The sequence below is a fragment of the Oncorhynchus clarkii genome, chromosome 33, assembly GCF_045791955.1.
Source record: "Oncorhynchus clarkii lewisi isolate Uvic-CL-2024 chromosome 33, UVic_Ocla_1.0, whole genome shotgun sequence".
Classification (NCBI taxonomy): Eukaryota; Metazoa; Chordata; class Actinopteri; order Salmoniformes; family Salmonidae; genus Oncorhynchus; species Oncorhynchus clarkii.
Genome location: NC_092179.1, coordinates 7417265 through 7435894, shown reverse-complemented (window position 1 = coordinate 7435894; position 18630 = coordinate 7417265). Strand labels below are relative to the sequence as shown.

Sequence of the window (18630 nt, the reverse complement as noted above, 5' to 3'; positions counted from 1 at the left end):
CACATTTTTTATTTATTTTTTTAAATCAACAGGGTGTCATGCTGAGACCAACGTGTCTTTCTCAGTTGAGCCCTGCATAGAACCCAAGTTTACATACACCTTAGCCAAATACTTTTAAACTCCAAAATAGTTACCGGAATATAGATTTCAGTAGAAGATCACAATATCAAACAATTACTCCGATCAGAATTGGATCAGGCAGAGCCGCAGGGCACAGTTTACATTCTGAGTAAATTGCCTGCATTCCTATTTGCTATAACACATTTCAATAAATAAGTTTGATTTATACAAAGCAAGAGAACAAGGTAGACGGAGCTCAGAGTCTCACCAAATCAGCACAAAATATCCGGTCGGAGAATCTCGTTTTGATATGAATGTGACGTGGCCTTTTAAGCCACTCTTTCAGTTTAATTCAGGCTAGATTTCCCCTGTCACACTTATTCATGATCAAGCAATGAATGAATCTAACAGAGTTCTACGGTATCTCACAAAGTATTGTTGTTTTTGAATAACCCCAAAACATTGAAGGCTTATGGTAATAATGAGAGGGAAGAAACAATAGCAGTATATAAAAATCAAATGAGAAATTTGAACAAACCTAGTTGAGAAAAGCATTATAGAACAGAAGTGATGCATGCGAGCCCCCCCCCCCCCCTAACTAAAATATCAGAAACGCATTAAGACAAATTAAAGTTGAGGAGTATTTTCCAAACTTTTCTAGTGTTTAATGTCCTAAAGTTGCAGCTTTTAAATGGGAATGATTATGAAAGTCGGAGTCTACGCTATTCTCATTCACAGATTTTATTTTTGAATGACAAATATTTTAGGCCACAAGAAGTGAAATTGAGCAAACAATACCAAGATTGAAAAATCCAATGAGGAGTCAAAAACTGGTTAGAGTTGTTTCCTTTCAATTAAGACTTAGACAACCAGGCAGGGGAGTTCCTTACTAATCAGTGACCTTAATTCATCAATCAAGTATAGCGGACGAGCCAAAACCCGCAGACACTCGGCCCAACCGTGGAACCAGTTTGACACGTGGTCTATGGGCAAGCACAGAAAATGATTTCACATCCCTCCTGTGTACTTAACTCATTTTCAGTCACTCTTTTGGCCGATGGTGTTACGGACCTTTTTTTGTTTTGTGACTTTAGCTTTCGGGAAAAGTCCAAAAAAAGATGTCCTACTTGTCCAAGGACAAGTGGCTAAAAAAAAAGTTCAATGTCAAGCCCTGGTTGTTGAAATGAAAACAGATGTACTAGGAGTTGACTGCTCTTCCGAGGAGCCAAGTGGAGGCCGGGAGAGGGAAATGGCAGTCACGCTGGACTGACTGCCCAGGGTCAATTAAATCGAGGAATGATCAAATAAGAAGCCTGCCGAAATAAAAGTGTGAGTATGGATGTGTTTATGTGTGAGCTTGAGTTGGTGCGGATTGATTTCCACCTCTGCGTAACGAGATCCATTAGGGCTGCTCCAAGGGAGATGTAAAACAGCACCACTCTGCCAGCTCTCTGCTAGCTGATTAAACCTGACACAGGACATGGCTCCAAGGGGGTCGTTTTGGGAAAATAGCACAGTGTAACAACAGTCCTACAAACCCCCAGAGTGACTTGAAAATAACCACCTAACCACCATTCAACACTGGAATTTACACCTTGAAAAGACGATACCTTTCAGAGAGCAGAGAACAGCCGGGTACAAGAAAGACCAAAGAGAGAAAAAGGGGAACAGAAAGGTAGAGGACAGGGAGCCGGTGGAGAAAAGGGAAGAGAAGAAGGCCTCAGATGCAACAGCTGTGGCGAAGAGAGAGATCAGTGGCCTTGCTACATTCCCTTCCTTCAGAAACACATAGCAGCCTTAGTCTCTTCCTCGTGGTTCACCAGCCAGGTTCTATTTGATCCTATCGACCACTGCATAGTGTTTCCCCCACCACACTCACGGATGTGTTAAGGTGTGTGTGAGCCAGGGCTGGAGGTGTACCACTGAGAGATGGCCTGCCCAGATTGGTGCTACTTGGTGGCCCGGGGCCCTGATGTTCAAACATGCTCCTGAAGCACACCTCTGGCTCTCCTCTGGCTCTCCTCTGGCTCCTCAGCCATATGGCTCTGCTCTGCTCTGTCAGGTGACAGAAAGGAAGGAGCTAGCCTAGCGCCACAGGGACATGACAGAACCCGACCAGCCTGCCAGCCCTGCCTGACATAACGTCTGTGGGCACGGGGGAGAGACTGGACGCGACAGAGAAAGATGGGGGGGGTGAGCGAAAACTAAACTGGCCCTGACTCGTGATGCCATCAGCCATGAACTTGAGCAAAGACACATTGTGGTCATACAGCTGAATAGCCACATCATGCTGGAACAACAACCACAATCCCTGCCCAGACTGTACGCTATATGAAGAGGTATTCTCTAATTACCCCTGTGATTATACTAGATACTAAGGATGCTGCATTTATAGGGCTTAGTGTTAACGGTGTAATGGTGAACTGACCTCACCTCACCTTGCATTGTCCTTTGCGGGGATGCTGATAGATAAAATTGCTGATCAAATGTGTGATACGAGAAACTGATCTCCACCTAATGATGATGATGATGATACAGAAACGGATCTGTATTGTTGTGTTATACAGACTTACACCAGAGTCTTGTATTACCTGGTACCTTAGCTGATACAGTCCATTTGACCACCAGGCACTGAGAGGAGGGGAGGGGTGAGGAGAGGAGGGGGAGTCATGCTGATCTCACCCCAGTGTCTGATTGCATTAATGCTTTGTCCCGTCCTACCCTGTGACTCGTCTGCTCTGTCAGCGGCTCAGGTCCGTCCTTCAGTCTCTCCCTGCCTGCCCTTCAGCCCAAACACTGCCAGCTCACCTGCCTTTATCTCCCTCAAACAGACAGCAAAGGAGAGAGAGCAGAGTAGAGCAAAAAGCACAGACACTGAGCAGGGAAAGAGAGAGAAGAGAGGGAGACGGAATAGAGAGAGAACCGAGGGGAATAGAGAGAGCGAGAGAGCACAGCCCTGCCTGGACACTCCACCACCCCTTACTTGCCTCTCAAATCAACAGGGGTGGAGAGAGAGAACAGTTTGGCATGATTCCTCAAGAACCTTTTCTCTGCCTCTGTGTAGAGCTAGGTCCGTATAGTGCAGTAACCTATATAGCAGAGAGCGTAGTCTCGGCTCTGACCAGTCCCTGCACAATTTAGCAGAGGAGTGAACGTTCAACCTCCTCCAATAGGCCCTGATATATCCCTGACGAATCACTAACACATTCTGGTGAACGACCCGTCTTGGGTCAAAGCAACCACCCTGGTTCTTTTAATACAGGGTTAGGCAACCCTGGTGCTGTAGTGCCACAGGCACTCCATGTTTTTGATTGAACTGACCTGGAAGACCAGGTGTGTTGGATTTAGGCAATCACTGAACTGATCAGTTAGCTCAGCTGGTCAGGTGTGGTGCCTAGTTGGAACAAAATCCTACAGTACCTGCAGCACTCCAGGAACAGGGTTGCCTAGCCATATTCTAATATGATATAATCTGTCCACAGTGCCATCTTATCCGTACAGCTCAGACCAGAGAGGCAGTGGGAGCCAATGGGTCCTGTCCTCCCTGTAGCAGTTCCTTGCTTCCTCTCTCTCTGTTATTAACGGCCTGTATGATTACGGGGGAGGAGAAGTGGAAGGGTGGAGGGCTACCCTCTGTACCCTCTCATTGAATATCTGACTTTAGACTATATTCCTCTCATACTTCCACAGAGTATTTCAAAGAATGTTCACTTGAGTTCAGATGGTACAACTGAACTTCGCCTTTTATACGCCCACTGAGGCAGTTGAGTATGTTTGAGATCATATGATTCGCTCAGATTCTGTAATGTAAAAGAGGTCATTCAGGCTTGGTATATCCAAGCACAGAGAGTTGTATGATAGTTGATATGCCAGGATGATAGGGCGATTAGCTGGAAGGAAAGACATGTTGATCTGCTGACGCGTCAGATTGACAAGAACTTCACATGCCATTCAGACGTTCATTCCTTTCTACGTGTGCAGTACATCTAAAATATAGGCTACAGTGTTTGGAGTAATAGTTTTAAGCTGAAGAGGGTATAGGGTTGTAACTGAATATGAAGCGTACATTTTTCACTTCAGACTGAGACCGGGGTTTGCATGTTAGCCTAACAGTGTGTGGGACTGTGCATGCTTCCTTCCTCCTTTCCTTCCGTGTGTGTGTTGGAAAGCCAGGGCGGTCCCTCATCTCCTCTTTGTCCTCCCTTCTCTCTCAGGGCCTAATCTCCTCTCCACACGGCAGCAGTAATACACATCTCTTCATCCTCTCCTCCTCTGTGTGGGGCTGTGTTTCTCTAAAAGACCGAGGCTGATGTCTGATGTGAGACTATTACAGCAGTAATACACATCTCTCCTCCTCTGTGTGGGGCTGTGTTTCTCTAAAAGACCGAGGCTGATGTCTGATGTGAGACTATTACAGCAGTAATACACATCTCTCCTCCTCTGTGTGGGGCTGTGTTTCTCTAAAAGACTGGGGCTGATGTCTGATGTGAGACTATTACAGCAGTAATACACATCTCTCCTCCTCTGTGTGGGGCTGTGTTTCTCTAAAAGACCGAGGCTGATGTCTGATGTGAGACTATTACAGCAGTAATACACATCTCTCCATCCTCTCCTCCTCTGTGTGGGGCTGTGTTTCTCTAAAAGACCGAGGCTGATGTCTGATGTGAGACTATTACAGCAGTAATACACATCTCTCCATCCTCTCCTCCTCTGTGTGGGGCTGTGTTTCTCTAAAAGACCGAGGCTGATGTCTGATGTTAGACTATTACAGCAGTGGGTGTCAGATCACACACACAAATACCCCCCCCCCCCCGGTGTCCTCCTTTTCTCTGTTCCTTTCCTGTTTCCTTTCCCCTTCTCTCTCCCCCTCTGGGCTTTGTTTATGTTTTTTCAGACTGATGCTGGACGCGCAGCTCATCCCCCTCTCTTCTCTCTCCCCCTCTGGGCTTTGTTTATGTTTGACCGACTGATGCTGGACGCGGAAGCTCGTCCTCCTCTCTTCTCTCTCCCCCTCTGGGCTTTGTTTATGTTTGACAGACTGATGCTGGACGCGGAAGCTCGTCCCCCTCTCTTCTCTCTCCCCCTCTGGGCTTTGTTTATGTTTGACAGACTGATGCTGGACGCGGCAGCTCGTCCCCCTCTCTTCTCTCTCCCCCTCTGGGCTTTGTTTATGTTTGACCGACTGATGCTGGACGCGGAAGCTCGTCCCCCTCTCTTCTCTCTCCCCCTCTGGGCTTTGTTTATGTTTGACCGACTGATGCTGGACGCGGAAGCTCGTCCCCCTCTCTTCTCTCTCCCCCTCTGGGCTTTGTTTATGTTTGACCGACTGATGCTGGACGCGGAAGCTCGTCCCCCTCTCTTCTCTCTCCCCCTCTGGGCTTTGTTTATGTTTGACAGACTGATGCTGGACGCGGCAGCTCGTCCCCCTCTCTTCTCTCTCCCCCTCTGGGCTTTGTTTATGTTTTTTCAGACTGATGCTGGACGCGGCAGCTCGTCCCCCTCTCTTCTCTCTCCCCCTCTGGGCTTTGTTTATGTTTGACCGACTGATGCTGGACGCGGCAGCTCGTCCCCCTCTCTTCTCTCTCCCCCTCTGGGCTTTGTTTATGTTTTTTCAGACTGATGCTGGACGCGGAAGCTCGTCCCCCTCTCTTCTCTCTCCCCCTCTGGGCTTTGTTTATGTTTGACCGACTGATGCTGGACGCGGAAGCTCGTCCCCCTCTCTTCTCTCTCCCCCTCTGGGCTTTGTTTATGTTTGACCGACTGATGCTGGACGCGGAAGCTCGTCACCCTCTCTTCTCTCTCCCCCTCTGGGCTTTGTTTATGTTTTTTCAGACTGATGCTGGACGCGGCAGCTCATCCCCCTCTCTTCTCTCTCCCCCTCTGGGCTTTGTTTATGTTTGACAGACTGATGCTGGACGCGGCAGCTCGTCCCCCTCTCTTCTCTCTCCCCCTCTGGGCTTTGTTTATGTTTGACCGACTGATGCTGGACGCGGCAGCTCGTCCCCCTCTCTTCTCTCTCCCCCTCTGGGCTTTGTTTATGTTTGTTTATGTTTGACCGACTGATGCTGGACGCGGAAGCTCGTCCCCCTCTCTTCTCTCTCCCCCTCTGGGCTTTGTTTATGTTTGACAGACTGATGCTGGACGCGGCAGCTCGTCCCCCTCTCTTCTCTCTCCCCCTCTGGGCTTTGTTTATGTTTGACCGACTGATGCTGGACGCGGAAGCTCGTCCCCCTCTCTTCTCTCTCCCCCTCTGGGCTTTGTTTATGTTTGACCGACTGATGCTGGACGCGGAAGCTCGTCCCCCTCTCTTCTCTCTCCCCCTCTGGGCTTTGTTTATGTTTTTTCAGACTGATGCTGGACGCGGCAGCTCGTCCCCCTCTCTTCTCTCTCCCCCTCTGGGCTTTGTTTATGTTTGACCGACTGATGCTGGACGCGGCAGCTCGTCCCCCTCTCTTCTCTCTCCCCCTCTGGGCTTTGTTTATGTTTTTTCAGACTGATGCTGGACGCGGAAGCTCGTCCCCCTCTCTTCTCTCTCCCCCTCTGGGCTTTGTTTATGTTTGACCGACTGATGCTGGACGCGGCAGCTCGTCCCCCTCTCTTCTCTCTCCCCCTCTGGGCTTTGTTTATGTTTGACCGACTGATGCTGGACGCGGAAGCTCGTCCCCCTCTCTTCTCTCTCCCCCTCTGGGCTTTGTTTATGTTTGACCGACTGATGCTGGACGCGGAAGCTCGTCCCCCTCTCTTCTCTCTCCCCCTCTGGGCTTTGTTTTTGTTTGACCGACTGATGCTGGACGCGGAAGCTCGTCCCCCTCTCTTCTCTCTCCCCCTCTGGGCTTTGTTTATGTTTGACAGACTGATGCTGGACGCGGCAGCTCGTCCCCCTCTCTTCTCTCTCCCCCTCTGGGCTTTGTTTATGTTTTTTCAGACTGATGCTGGACGCGGCAGCTCGTCCCCCTCTCTTCTCTCTCCCCCTCTGGGCTTTGTTTATGTTTGACCGACTGATGCTGGACGCGGCAGCTCGTCCCCCTCTCTTCTCTCTCCCCCTCTGGGCTTTGTTTATGTTTTTTCAGACTGATGCTGGACGCGGAAGCTCGTCCCCCTCTCTTCTCTCTCCCCCTCTGGGCTTTGTTTATGTTTGACCGACTGATGCTGGACGCGGAAGCTCGTCCCCCTCTCTTCTCTCTCCCCCTCTGGGCTTTGTTTATGTTTGACCGACTGATGCTGGACGCGGAAGCTCGTCACCCTCTCTTCTCTCTCCCCCTCTGGGCTTTGCTTTGTTTATGTTTTTCAGACTGATGCTGGACGCGGCAGCTCGTCCCCCTCTCTTCTCTCTCCCCCTCTGGGCTTTGTTTATGTTTGACCGACTGATGCTGGACGCGGCAGCTCGTCCCCCTCTCTTCTCTCTCCCCCTCTGGGCTTTGTTTATGTTTGACCGACTGATGCTGGACGCGGCAGCTCGTCCCCCTCTCTTCTCTCTCCCCCTCTGGGCTTTGTTTATGTTTGACCGACTGATGCTGGACGCGGAAGCTCGTCCCCCTCTCTTCTCTCTCCCCCTCTGGGCTTTGTTTATGTTTGACCGACTGATGCTGGACGCGGCAGCTCGTCCCCCTCTCTTCTCTCTCCCCCTCTGGGCTTTGTTTATGTTTGACCGACTGATGCTGGACGCGGAAGCTCGTCCCCCTCTCTTCTCTCTCCCCCTCTGGGCTTTGTTTATGTTTGACAGACTGATGCTGGGCGGCAGCTCGTCCCCCTCTCTTCTCTCTCCCCCTCTGGGCTTTGTTTATGTTTGACCGACTGATGCTGGACGCGGAAGCTCGTCCCCCTCTCTTCTCTCTCCCCCTCTGGGCTTTGTTTATGTTTGACCGACTGATGCTGGACGCGGAAGCTCGTCCCCCTCTCTTCTCTCTCCCCCTCTGGGCTTTGTTTATGTTTTTTCAGACTGATGCTGGACGCGGCAGCTCGTCCCCCTCTCTTCTCTCTCCCCCTCTGGGCTTTGTTTATGTTTGACCGACTGATGCTGGACGCGGCAGCTCGTCCCCCTCTCTTCTCTCTCCCCCTCTGGGCTTTGTTTATGTTTTTTCCGACTGATGCTGGACGCGGAAGCTCGTCCCCCTCTCTTCTCTCTCCCCCTCTGGGCTTTGTTTATGTTTGACCGACTGATGCTGGACGCGGAAGCTCGTCCCCCTCTCTTCTCTCTCCCCCTCTGGGCTTTGTTTATGTTTGACCGACTGATGCTGGACGCGGAAGCTCGTCCCCCTCTCTTCTCTCTCCCCCTCTGGGCTTTGTTTATGTTTGACAGACTGATGCTGGACGCGGCAGCTCGTCCCCCTCTCTTCTCTCTCCCCCTCTGGGCTTTGTTTATGTTTGACCGACTGATGCTGGACGCGGAAGCTCGTCCCCCTCTGGGCTTTGTTTATGTTTGACCGACTGATCTCTCCCCCTCTGGGCTTTGTTTATGTTTGACAGACTGATGCTGGACGCGGCAGCTCGTCCTTTGTTTATGTTTGACCTGATGCTGGACGCGGCAGCTCGTCCCCCTCTCTCTCCCCCTCTGGGCTTTGTTTATGTTTGACCGACTGATGCTGGACGCGGAAGCTCGTCCCCCTCTCTTCTCTCTCCCCCTCTGGGCTTTGTTTATGTTTTGACAGACTGATGCTGGACGCGGCAGCTCGTCCCCCTCTCTTCTCTCTCCCCCTCTGGGCTTTGTTTATGTTTGACAGACTGATGCTGGACGCGGAAGCTCGTCCCCCTCTCTTCTCTCTCCCCCTCTGGGCTTTGTTTATGTTTTTTCCGACTGATGCTGGACGCGGAAGCTCGTCCCCCTCTCTTCTCTCTCCCCCTCTGGGCTTTGTTTATGTTTGTTTGACTTTGTTTATGTTTTTTCAGACTGATGCTGGACGCGGAAGCTCGTCCCCCTCTCTTCTCTCTCCCCCTCTGGGCTTTGTTTATGTTTGACCGACTGATGCTGGACGCGGAAGCTCGTCCCCCTCTCTTCTCTCTCCCCCTCTGGGCTTTGTTTATGTTTGACCGACTGATGCTGGACGCGGAAGCTCGTCCCCCTCTCTTCTCTCTCCCCCTCTGGGCTTTGTTTATGTTTTTTCCGACTGATGCTGGACGCGGCAGCTCATCCCCCTCTCTTCTCTCTCCCCCTCTGGGCTTTGTTTATGTTTTTTCAGACTGATGCTGGACGCGGAAGCTCATCCCCCTCTCTTCTCTCTCCCCCTCTGGGCTTTGACTGATGCTATGTTTTTCTGGGCTTTGTTTATGTTTGACCGACTGATGCTGGACGCGGCAGCTCGTCCCCCTCTCTTCTCTCTCCCCCTCTGGGCTTTGTTTATGTTTTTTTGACCGACTGATGCTGGACGCGGAAGCTCGTCCCCCTCTCTCTGGGCTTTGTTTATGTTTGACCGACTGATGCTGGACGCGGAAGCTCGTCCCCCTCTCTTCTCTCTAGAAACACACTCCCCGTGGATGGAGCGCCTGGGCAGTGTTGGAGCCTTAGAAAGGAAGTCGATGCCAACGTGTTCACTCACTGTAGCGTTTAGGGATCAGTCGATCATGCCAACATGTTCACTCACCATGCGGTATGCTGCGTTGGGGTCACTGCTGTCTGTCATCAGCTGCCTGACCTGGGCTGCCGTGGTGGTCGAGCTCGCACGTTTTGTTTTGTGCTTTTTAAGAACAGGGTTGATAGATGCGTGTTGATCTTAGATGTGTGGGTAGTAACATGTCATATGCTATGAGGAGTTTGTCAAGAACAGGAAGATGGCGTCCTTGTGCAGTGCATAATGGAGGATTATGTACCAATGGAAATTGTCTAAACGAGGCAAGAGCTATCCGCATTTGTAATCCTACTTTTAAGCAGAGAGTCCTGCGATGCCCCGTGTTCCCGTCGCGGCCCGCCCCACCACCATATCTCCCAGGCCCTTTAAACAGAACCAGGTATATGGAGATGAGTGTGTTTAGAATTCAAATGAACGCGCTGAGGCGGTAGTGCACAGGGTGTGCTCTAGATAAACGAGGAGGAGGAGGAAACGGTCACCTTCCACCCAGGAGAGTGGGACGGGAACAAAAACCTGGTTTAAGCCAAAAGCGGAGGTCGTTTCTCATGCATTTAGCCTACCGCGGCTAATGACATCCTTCTATAGTCACTTTTCATTTTCTGCTTGGGGTGATGTTACAGGTGACATTGTTCAGTGAGAGACACCGTTTTCCAGAAGTGTCGGGAGATGCAGACCGCTATGGAGGTTTCTGTCCAGTAGTTATGATGGTCTGCTCCATCAGTCGGACCGTTAGGTGATTAGGTAGTGTGGCGTGAGATGACTCTTGTGGTGAAGGTGTGTCTGTCTGTGTCTGTGTGTGTGTGTGTGTGTGTGTGTGTGTGTGTGTGTGTGTGTGTGTGTGTGTGTGTGTTAGAGGTGGGCAATATGGACAAGAATCCGTATCTCAATACATTCCCTGAATTGATACGATAAACGGAACGATGCTTAAAATGTGCACCACATTTAATGAATAGATGTATTATCCTTTAAACTACTGCTACTAGTTTGGTGGGTTGTAGCCATCAGTTGTCCCATTAACTATCAACTATATCACCAAACGTACTTAATTTCAAGGCTACCTATCGTAATGGACGATGTCAGCAAAATGCTTGCGATAGCCGATCGGCGTGGTCGGCGTCAGAACTTTGGTTTAACGTCCCCAGCGCTAGTGTGTCTGACTGATTCGGGACATGGGACACCAGGTGACTTTAACGCTCTAGCCACTTAGTTCTGATCTGGATGCTGAGCTCTCCCTAACCTATTATCGATCGTCTCTCTGAGGCCCCGGGATTCCCCCCTTTGACTCTGTGGAACGTCCCCTCCCCACCCCCCTCATGATGAAATGAACTGAATCCCCTCCACTCAGGAGCCAAAAGGCAGAACCGTTGCCGGGCGTTGTGTTTTTCTTTGTTATAGCAACGATCAGGAGCTTCGCTCTAATTAGCGACGCCGTATTAAACCACAGCCCCGTTTTCTTATCGTGACGCCATAAAGCGTGTGATTTCTACCGTCACGCTAACGTTCACCGGAAGCTACAGTCTATCTGCAATATTAAAGCTGATCTAGCCCCTAAAAAGAGAAGAGAGAAAAAAAAACCCCAGATGTTTCTCTCTCTCTCCATAAGGTTTGGAAATGTTTCCTCTGATCTCTCTCTCTCTCTGTTCTGTGTGAATACAGAATGCATTCAGGGCTCATCAGCACGGAAGTTGCTGAAGGTGAGTTTATTTATGCAAACGAAGGAGAGAAACCGCACGGAATCATGTACCTGTAAGACTCCCATGGTTCGATTGTTGAGGCAGAAGTATGAATAGAATTATAGAAAAAGAAGTTGACGAGTGTGTCTATGAAGAAAATAATGATCTTTCCTATGTTAGAAGGTATTGTTACTATTATTGTGTGTGTGTGTGTGTGTGTGTGTGTGTGTGTGTGTGTGTGCGCGCGTGAATGACTGTGCGTACGTGCATGTGATTACATGTCCATTGCTGAGCTTCGTGTTGATCTGACATCAAGTCTCTGCCGTGAGGATTTAACCTGCAGTCACCCCTCTGTTCTCTCTGCCTCTCCTCTGAGCTCCTCTCATCTCCTCCAGACCTCTCAATCCACCGACACACAACCTATTGATTCACACAGGCCCATAGAGCTTGGCTCTCCTCTACCGTCTTAGCAGCACTATGCATATTGCTATATTGTTTACCGTAAAATCATCTCAAATATGCATCCATTCATTGGCATCAACAAATTATATTTGTTTGTTGTGCTTTGAAGATTTTTGTAAGTGAGAGTATGAAGGAGTTGTTCTTCATAGCTGGATTCTACTTTGATCATGGACACGAGTCGCTGATCGAGGGTTTAGAATGTAGATCATAGTCCTCAGTGCTGCAGCCCTGTGTGTGATTGAAGTGGTGCAAAGATGGATGCACTGAATGACGTGTTCCTGCTGCTGTGACAAATGCAATCAATAGGAGCACAGAGAGAAGGAACTGATAGCCTAGCATACAGGCAGAGTCACACTCAACTGTCATCCTGGAATATAGAGTACACACACACACACACACACACACACATATGATGCACACTTTTCGCTGAAGCTAAGAAGGCTTGTTGTGGTGTGTCTATCAATCTCCTTATGCAATCAACTTTGCCTGACACTGAAACATGATAAGAGCAACGTCGGAGCTCAGTCAGACGCAAAAAGACACGCTGTTGATATGTCATGGGAAATGATTTAGAGGACTCATCTTTCAGGGTGCATGCTGTCAGAGTACTGGAGGTCTGGTCAAGTGGTAGAAAAAGCTCAGCAGAGAACCCATTCAGACAGGCAAGAACCCTGAAAATGGAGCTGAGGGGGAGGAGAAGAGAGGGAGAGGGGTAGAGGTGGATGAAGAAAGAGAGATCTAAGTAAAGAAAGAGAGGGAAAGAGAGGAGAGAGATGAGGGACAAAGAGTGCGCTCGAGAGCGGGAGAGAGATAGATAGATAGAGGGAGAGAGAATGAGGGAAGGGAGAGGGCCACGGCGTAGATGTAATTATGGGATGGAGGAGAGCAGAAGTCAGGGAGAAGTGTGGAGCTCAGCAGAATGCAGCTCAGCAGCATCACTTGTCTATTCCCTGACCCCTGACCTCCAACTGTGCTCCCGCTACCCAAATCTACCTAGCAGGCCGTGCGCTGCCAGTCGACGTCTGCCGGAGTGCTAACCTCCCTACAAAACTCCACTAAACAAACAGTCCTGCTAACACTTGCGTCTTCTTTAGCATATTATAGTCTGACTTCTCACAAACAGGATTAATGAGTTACCTTACCACTGAATTTGATTTGGTTCTGGTAGAGTACTTTTTAGGGCAAACACTTTCAACCGCTGACTTGACTTAATTCACCCTCAACCAAGTCACTTTCCTGCTGTTTTAACTGCAGGCCTAATCATGTTAACTGTACTTAGTTGCCCACAACAAGTCTTCTAGATGTGTTCCTAGCTGAAAGCAGGTGATTCCCTCCTCCCTGGGTGTGCAACGGAGTAAAATAATGTTCTATATTGCAGAAAGAGTGGCTCCGTAGTACTGAAACACTAATAATCATTCTCTCCCGCTCTCTGTTTTCCTTCCCTAGCTATAACAGCTGTCCCTCTGTTCTACTGGCTCTAGAACAGATAAAACAATAACGAACTAATTAACTTCCAGGGGACCAGGACTCAGAACTCAGGCTATTCTCTCTCTGTAGAACGGTTCCTCTTCTCTTCTTACTTTAGCCAAGCCAACTCCTCTGATTACGTGTGAGAAGTTTCATTTATTTCCTCCAAAGTGGTTATTCTGAGTGTTGGTTGCCTCTTATTAGGGAAGCTGTTTAGAGGTGATATATGACTGATTTATTCACTGTTAATGATGTTAGGCCTCTGTTGTTTATGCGGAGCATAGCTATGCCATAATTAAACTGTGGGGATGAGAGAGCGAGAGGAGTGTTCACTGTTTACCTCACCCTCCCGAGAGTGTCTGTGTGGGTGCGCATGCGAGAACGAACAAATGTGATTTGTTGACGGGTGTGTGTTGACACGTGTATTGGTGAAAAATGGAGTGAATTGTGATTGGTGCAGCAGGGGTGATGTGAATGCGCACTTTACTCCGGGTAGCTAAAATGCAAGAGGAACTCCAAGCGAAACATTACTGGCTACATTATTCCATGATAAACATGACTACTCGGGTGGCCATGCATCGTTTTTTCCCCCTGTAAGCTAGTGTACTTATGTGTGGCTGCTGGCTAAATAGTGTCGCACTTCTATTTTCATTTGGTGAAAAGGAAGCTAATTTCTGCCAAATGTGTATCATTAAGTTATTGTGTGTGAAGAGAAACTAGTTGCACTCCCCTGATTGCTCTATTGATGCAAACACTGTTAACTTTAAACATAAAACGCAAGTGAAATGGTTTAAAAGGCAGAAAATGCATATTTCTAAACGGTAACGCGACCTCTGTACAGAGTTGTCCTTTATGTCAGGACCGAACTAAGATGGCTTCATTGTTCAGGGATCTGATCTGGAATCATTGTCCGTGTCACTGGTTAGAGAGGACTGATTGGATGTTTCAGAGCTTATTAATAGTCTTCGATTTATACACACTGGAGGTCTTCACAGATCCACCTGTACACGAATACCCAAGTCACAATCCAGGACATGAGCAGTTCCCGATCGTAAATAATGTAACGGGTCTGGGTCAGAGCTGAGGTGATTGTCACGGGTCTGTGTCATTTTAACGGACTAGTCCGGAAGGGCCCTTACAGATCCAAACATAACGGCTGCAGTAGAGAGACATTTTGTCATGTATGCTGCTGCTCTTGCTTTTCACAAGAGGAGTGTGGTGCATGTAGCTTGTTGTTGGCCAATTATAAGTCATCAAAGTGGCAATAGGCTCCAGTCATAAAGCCTCTGTATGTGTGTGTGTGTGTGTGTGGAAAAAGTTAGGACACACTACATGACCAAAATTATGTGAACACCTGCTCGTCAAAAGTCTCATTACAAAATATGGGCATTAATATGGAGTTGGTCCTGTCGTGTAAATTTCCTCTATTTACCAAATCATGAGATCAAACCACACACAAGTCAGAGTTAGTTATCAAAGTCCATCTTTAATTATATGAGCTCTATCACAACCCTGTGACTCTCAGATCAATTCAGTGTCTATCAATGAATTCTCTGAGTCCCTTCCACATTTCAACTGAGGTCCTTTATAGCAAAGACACACACAGGATAAGACAGCATCGGCATAATTCATCGTTCAGCTTTGTCTCCTTTCTCAAACTCAGAACCATAAACCAATCCTCCATATCAACAGGCATATATCAAATCCATCCTATCTTGACAAGATCACAGAGACACACTGACTGGCACACAGACATTGTGGAGCCAAGAGATACACGCTTGACCTCTCCCCTCTCTCCGGCCCAAGCAACTTAGTCTTGACATAGAACAGATACTGCAACCCCGCCACAGTATTATACAAAAATAACCTTCTGATGAGAAGTAACTTACGAATATATGATGAATATAAAACATCTTACCTATGTTACCAACTAATTCTGATTATTCCACAACATTCCCCTCTCTAGGGACATTGTCCCTTCTAAAGAATCGGAATATTAATGACATACTCAATATAAAAATTCAAATCCCCTCAATGTCAAATACCTAATCTTATATGTACGCTTCCTCCCTTCTGAAACTAAGTTTACAACCTTTACTCTACAAGACAAACTTGCACATGTTTAATAACACAGAATAATCCATTTGAGGAAAATAAAAACATAACATATAGATGCTCTTTAAGTTACATGAGAACCAGTGTCTAAACACAGGCCTCCTCACAACATATAGGACAGACATCCCTCTAAGTCCTCATGCTCAGAAATATACTTAGGAATAGAGAATAGGTCATTGAAATCATTTATATTCCAAATCATAAGTAACAACCCAACTATTTATCCAACCAATATTTAGAATAGCATTCCTCAGTGATTCATATTTGTCTTATCACTCAAAGTAAAAACCTCAATTTAACACACATCAATATTAGCAGATTTACTTACATTCAGTATAATTATCCCATAATTCTACTAACTTTTTTAATCATGATTTTAATACAGATCAGTATCTCAATGCATTCTTAATCTAAATTACTACAATTTACATGGTGTAGACCTCTTCAATCAACCTGATACCACAAAAGTATAAACAATTTAATGGCACAGTTGACCAACCCCCCCCCCCTCAGGCACGGCATCTTCTGGCGTCTCTTTCGTTTTTCTTCAGATAGCTTTACAGTTCAAAGTGGACGACCCATGATAATGTCCCAATTTCAATGTCTCATCTTTACCACTCATGTCTTGTCCATTCGTCAACCAATATACCAGCATCATAAGAAAATGTTAGAACAGATCTTTCTCCATGATCACTCCAAGTGGACTCATCACAGTATGAGAGAAACATGAAAGCAGTTGATAGCTTAGATCTGAGACTGTACACCAATTTCTGGCTTGGTTCTTTTCTCTCGGTAGAAGTGGTTCGGAAGGCCTTCTTCAATGCCTTTGTCACTCTTCTTCAGCCAGTTAGAGGGGGTTTTGAGGTACACACACCATTCGGTCCAATTATCTCTTCCATGCATTAAGATGATGTCACTGATGTCACTTTTCATTATAACCTCGAAAGAACAGATCAGAACAACAGTTTAGCTCAGTTCATTAACTACATGATAAATGATTACTTTTACCAATTATTCTTAATACACATATCTAAACACAGTTCACAGAGAATATCAAAACATTCTATTGAAACTATTCTTTCAAATTGGTTTATACTTCCCATCAATGTCAACTCCATTGTAGAGCCAAGGATCAAGAAGTTAGACCTATACCCCTCGGGAATAGAACAAAACAAACACAACAATACAATACACTCAACAATACAATACACTCATTCACATATCACTTAAGTTGTATACCCCCTTTGCTGCTGTAACAGCCTCCACTCTTCTGGGAAGGCTTTCAACCAGACGTTGGAACATTGCTGCGGTTATTTGCTTCCATTGCTGCGGTTATTTTGCACTACTGTTGGCCGATTAGCCCTGGCTCGCAGTTGGCGTTCCAATTCATCCCAAAGGTGTTCGATGGGGTTAAGGTCAGGGCTCTGTGCAAGCCAGTCAAGTTCTTCCACACCGATCTCGACAAACCATTTCAGTATGGACCTCACTTTGTACATGGGGGCATTGTCATGCTGAAACAGGAAGAGTTCTTCCCCAACTTTTGCAACAAAGTTGGAAGCACAGAATCGTGATGTAGCTTTAAGATTTCCCTGCACTGGAACTAAGGGGTGAGCCCGAACCATGAAAAACAGCCCCAGACCTTTATTCCTCCTCCACCAAACCTTGCAGTTGGCACTATGCATTGGGGCAGGTATTGTTCTTCTGGCATCCGCCAAAAGGGTGATTCATCACTCCAGAGAACGCATTTCCACCGCTCCAAAGGCAACGCATGGCATTTTGCATGGTGATGTTAGGCTTGTGTGTGGCTGCTGGGCCATGGAAACCCATTTCATGAAGCTCCTGATGAACAGTTATTGTACTGGCGTTGTTTCCAGAGGCAGTTTGGAACTTGGTAGGGAGTGTTGCAACCGAGGGCAGTCAATTTTTACTCGCTACATGTCTCAGCACTCGGCGGTCCAGTTCTGTGAGCTTGTGGCCTTCCACTTCGCGACTGAGCAGTTTTTGCTCCTAGACCTTTCTACTTCACAGCAACAGCACTGACTTGTTGGAAAGGTGGCATCCTATGACGGTGCCACGTTGAATGTCACTGAGCTCTTCAGTAAGACCATTCTACAATGTTTGTCTAAAGCGATTGCATGGCTGTGTGCTCGATTGTATACACCTGTCAGCAATGGTTGTGGCTGAAATAGGGGCGTCCACATCATTTTGAATATATAGTACTCACTCGGAAATGACCGGATCTGGATCCGACCAGCTCTATACAGAATGGGTCTAGTTTTCCTCGGGTTCGGGTGGGAAAGGCCCAGGTCCATTTCGTAACGGGTCCAACTTTTTGGACCCGCGAAGATCTCTAAAACACACACGCGCACACACGCGCACACACATGCACGCATACGTACACGCAAACAATACACACACACACACACTGTTATAATGCTGTCTTTCTCCCGAGCTATACAGTAGCTTTAATGTCCTTTTGAGAGGTCCACTGACAGCTATGTAATTACGGCGGTATTGTCTGACCGCCCAGCCATCATTAGTGGAAAGAAAAAGGTGTGTGTGTGTGTGTGCTGTGGTTATCAAAATGATCAGCGGCTCTCCATGTGAATGGCTCGTGTGTGTGTGTGTTCATCAGTGTCTGACGGTAGTCTGTTTGCATACTGTAAGTGCGTGCGTTGATCATTGTTTGATGGAAATGTGTGTGTTTCAGTTTAACAAGTCTGTGTGTGGGGGTGTGTGTTTCAGTTTAACAAGTCTGTGTGTGTGGGGGGGTGTGTTTCAGTTTAACAAGTCTGTGTGTGTGGGCGGGGTGTGTTTCAGTTTAACAAGTCTGTGTGTGGGCGGGGTGTGTTTCAGTTTAACAAGTCCGTGTGTGGGCGGGGTGTGTTTCAGTTTAACAAGTCTGTGTGTGGAGGGATGTGTTTCAGTTTAACAAGTCTGTGTGTGTGTGGGGGGGTGTGTTTCAGTTGAACAAGTCTGTGTGTGGGGGGGTGTGTTTCAGTTTAACAAGTGTGTGTGGGGGGGGGGTGTGTTTCAGTTTAACAAGTCTGTGTGTGTGGGGGGGGTGTGTTTCAGTTTAACAAGTCTGTGTGGTTGGGGGGGTGTGTTTCAGTTGAACAAGTCTGTATGTGGGGGGGTGTGTTTCAGTTTAACAAGTGTGTGTGGGGGGGGGGTGTTTCAGTTTAACAAGTCTGTGTGTGGAGGGATGTGTTTCAGTTTAACAAGTCTGTGTGTGTGTGGGGGGGTGTGTTTCAGTTGAACAAGTCTGTGTGTGGGGGGGTGTGTTTCAG

The 18630-nt window shown here is 47.7% G+C and overlaps 1 protein-coding gene across 6 annotated transcripts in view; it reads left to right on the top strand.

Annotated features, from left to right (window-relative positions):
- The window catches only part of LOC139393258 (TBC1 domain family, member 22a), a 188304-nt gene that overhangs the window by 117264 nt on the left and 52410 nt on the right, over positions 1–18630 (top strand). The gene's annotated exons all lie outside the window — the stretch shown is intronic.